Below are 4,306 nucleotides of genomic sequence, written 5' to 3' on the forward strand. Positions count from 1 at the left end.
CCTTACATATCATCATATCATCATAATCATCATAACATCATATTAGTCATAATCAAGTCACCTCCTTCAACCTTCATCACTTGTAAAAATTCATGCATATACATCATTTTCTTTTAAACCAAGCATGCAACACGTCTTTTAGCATTAATGTTTCATCATAAAAGTTCATAACATTTAAAATAAATATTTTAACACTCATTACAGCATTCAGTGCACTACTAGGACGTCTAAAAATTTTCAAGCTTAAAATGATGTTTCGCCCCTGAAACCTCAACTTTCCCAATTTACCTTTGGACCTTAGAACGACGGAAACAACAAATCAAAAGTTAAGATAACACCTTAAAATACACCCATAAACATTTCTTAGATGTAAACTTATGCTCCTCGACTAATATCCCAATTCGTTTTAATAGCTTAATCGTACATCTCGGTTTTAATCCGAATCGACTCGTAACTTAACCAAATCTTACCAAACTTGAAACCTAACTTATTAACACCTAACGATACCTTATACAACCCAATTCAAGTCATTTAGAACCCTTGAACATGCCTAAAACTCTGCTGGAAAAATTCTGCCCTAATTCCCAAAACCCTAACTTGCCAAAACTAATTTCATTCGGCCCTAGCCCTTGGCCGACCCAACCAGACCCTAGATGACCATCCTGGGACCATGACCTAACCCTAGGGACGTTTCTAGACCAACCTCAAAGTACCTAGAACCACAGCCCCCCAAACCTGATCTCTTACATGGCTTGCGCGCACCTTATCTCTCGGCTCCACCCTTCCTTTGTACCAGCCACCCATTGATCCCTCTAAGGCCATGACTCAACCCTATTAGGACCCATGGAAATGACCCTATGGAAGCTAAGAGCCGTGCTCCTCTAGGAAACACTAGCCGAAAACCCTAGCCCATGGAAACCCAATTTTCATCAAGGTGTCCTATCTTAATCAGCCCTTAAACATGTATCTCATCACCCTTAAACCTGTTGAAAAATTTCCCTTCTAATAACCCTACCATGACAGCCCCTTTGTACATCATAATTATGAGTTTTAAAAGATGAAAACTCTAGTTTTGTTCATGTTATGCCATAAAAACGAAAATATAAGATAGTGTATCATAATTTTCATGCAAACATGTATCAATTCATATAATATGGTATGAACGATGAGTGAAATAAGATTAAGCTGTGCCTTTGCATATTTTACGCACGTGAGGAACGGTTGCGAGAGAAGATCTTGCTGAATTCCCTTCAAAAATTACGTGAGTTTGCCCTAAAAAAGTGGTGTGTGCTCGTGTAGGCTGCTGCCCTAGGAGAGTCCTAGTATTTGTTTGATGTGTGTGTGTGTTTGGTGTGGGAAGGATAGGGTTTTAGGGCTTGTTTTAATATAAATAATAAGATACAAGTTTTAGACCCAATAACCTAGGTATAATAGGCCCATTTGATAGTGGTTAAAATATTTTGTTTTGAAAAGTTTTTGAAAATATTATTGAAGTTCTCAAAAAGTCCATATTTTCGTCAAAAATCGAATATCGGTTTAAAATACGACTCGACACGTAAAAACACCTCAAAAAGCAACATTTTCGAGATTACCATTTAAAATATACCATATATTAAATAATTAAAAATAATCATTTAATTAAAATATTTTTTCTCTATTGTCCTTGGTTTTCGTTCTTCTATCGTGTCTCGAATAACCTTTAAAATATAGTCTTATGCATTCTAGTAGAACATCGCATTTTAACTATGTAACATGCCTACCATATTCAATAAATGCAATTAAAATAATTTAATTATGCATCTTTCATTTTTCCTAGATTTTCATGCAGTTAGATTGCGTTATCGTATTTTGTACCTTACAAAAGCAATTGGGAAACAAAATGGTGCAATGCGCATACGTGAGTCATGCACTGGATGCTCACATCTAGGGATCTTTGGGGCTTGGAATCTTTGGGTTTGGACGGGTGTCATTGGCTGGAGAGGATCAAACCAGGGTCTTAAGTGATTTCTAAGGGCTTGGTTCGAGTTGGAATCGGTATGGAGTTGTGCGGAGTGCGTATGTGTATAGTGTCATTGGGCAGCTTGAATTCGATAGATTGATGTGCATGGTTTAAGGGGTTTAGTCATGGTTCGGGGCTGTTTTAGGAACTTGGACAGTAGGTTGGGATGTGGTTCACGTGTCAATTGAGTCCCGGGTCGACTGGTATGTCCTAAGTGGTTCTATTTAATTCGGAAGTCTCGTGTGTCCGAATGCATTTTTAGGGGCTGTTTTGGATATTATTTGAGGATGTTGTGGCAGCATGTCCGGGGATAATCCAACGAGGTCCATGATGTTAGTAAGTACATAGGATGTGCAAAATAATTATTTTTAAGGTATGCGATTTGTCTTGTGGTAAATTATGTTTATAGGTTTGGAAGCCGGAGAACATGTCTAGGGACCAATCCAACCTCTTCGGGGGAATTATGTTATATGTTAGGGAGTGGACATCCAGTCCAAGGCCTGTGGTGATCCTTGGCGGTCCAGTACTGTGGTTAGATTGATTAGATGATTTATGTTATGGGCCACTTGCATTGAACAGAACTCTAATAAAAATGATATGCGATTAAGATTATGTATGTCGGGCATGAAAATGTGATTTTATGAAAATGTTTATGCAATAAAGCCACGTTATACATATTTATGTTCATGTTATGTTATGTACGAGCTATGTTTAAATTGAATGAATTTTTATTACGTATTACTTGTTATTAACAGTTTATACATACTGAGCCTTTAGACTCACTAGAACTGATCGATACGGATGAGTTAAATGAGGAGATGAGAGGTGGTGACAAGTTAGCAGGCTCGGATAAGTGGCAGTGTACACTCGAAGACCTTGTAGATCATGATATTTTATTTATGCACATTTTAAAACTATTTTATCTGATTTTATTCATTAGTGTTGGTGACAAGCATGTTGAAATTTATTATGATATGTTAGATCTTTTCCAAATTAAATTAGTTACGAGTGTGATATTTAAATGTTGGAGTTTTATTATTAAATTTATTTTGTAAATTGCATGGTGATCATTATTTAATCTTAAAAGCTATGTTTATAACTAATTATATAGTAACAAAATTTTTATTCTTCCGCAATTATTTAAGTAGCATTATTTTAAGTAGGGGGTCGTTCGCACATAACTTACTGATTATTGCAGACACTATCATTTATACATGGGGGATCATGAGGCAATGTTACTAGATGCTCTTACCATGATCTGATCAGGGCAATTTGACTTGACTTCTGACGTTCTTGATCAAGAGTTTTGTAAGTCCAAAATGCGATAACTTAACCCAATTGTATGCAAATCTTGGAAAAATATAAAATAACTAATTAAATTATTTTAATTGCGTTGATTAGATGTAGTAAACTTGTTTATATGTTAAAAATATGGGTTTCTATTTTAATGCATAAAACTATGTTTCAAGGATCATTCGAGACGCGACCGAGGAACGGAGACCGGGGACCGTAAAGTAAATATATTTTTATTAAATGATTATTTTTAATTTTTTATTATAAGGTATATTTAATAGGTAATTTTCTAAATGGTGTTTTCGAGATGTTTTTACATGGCGAGTCGTGTTTTAAATTGGTAATCAATTTTTAACGAAAACGATGACGTTTTGGAGGCTCGGTTAATACTTTCGAAAACTTTCCTAAACGAGATATTTTTCCTACATTCTAATGGCCTTATTATACTAAGGTTATTAGACTCATTTTTCTATCTTATTATTTATAACCAAACTTGGTATTTTCAAGCCCCAAAAAATCTTCAATCACATGCCTCAAGCATTAAAGAATCCTAGGGTTTTCTCTCCCTAGCCACACGTGCACACACATTCATTATTGTGGCACTTCACGTCGTTTTTAAAGAGGAAAAATGGAGCAAGGCTTCCTCGTCTCTCTGGCAACGTCCCTTCGCGTCTAGAATTGTTTATTTTATGTGAATCACGCAAAGGCACGCCTTATTTTTTATTTTCTCATCTTTCATACCCTATTATGTGTGAATATATAAATTTTCATGAAAAATCAGATATCCTTCTGATATTTTTGTTTTTATGACATATACGTGGAAAACGTGTATTCTTTTGACATGAAACTCAATGTATTGATTATGCACAAGGGGTTTCCAGGTTAGAGTTGTTATGGGATCAATTTTAGGGTTGTTATGAGTCCTAGATGGTGTGAAGATGCGAAACCTAGGGTGTTCATGGGTTAGGGTTCGGCCAAGAAGCATGCAAGGGCTGAGGGTCATGAGTGATGGCT

Source organism: Primulina tabacum, chromosome 2 (genome assembly GCF_025594145.1).
Source record: "Primulina tabacum isolate GXHZ01 chromosome 2, ASM2559414v2, whole genome shotgun sequence".
Lineage (NCBI taxonomy): Eukaryota > Viridiplantae > Streptophyta > Magnoliopsida > Lamiales > Gesneriaceae > Primulina > Primulina tabacum.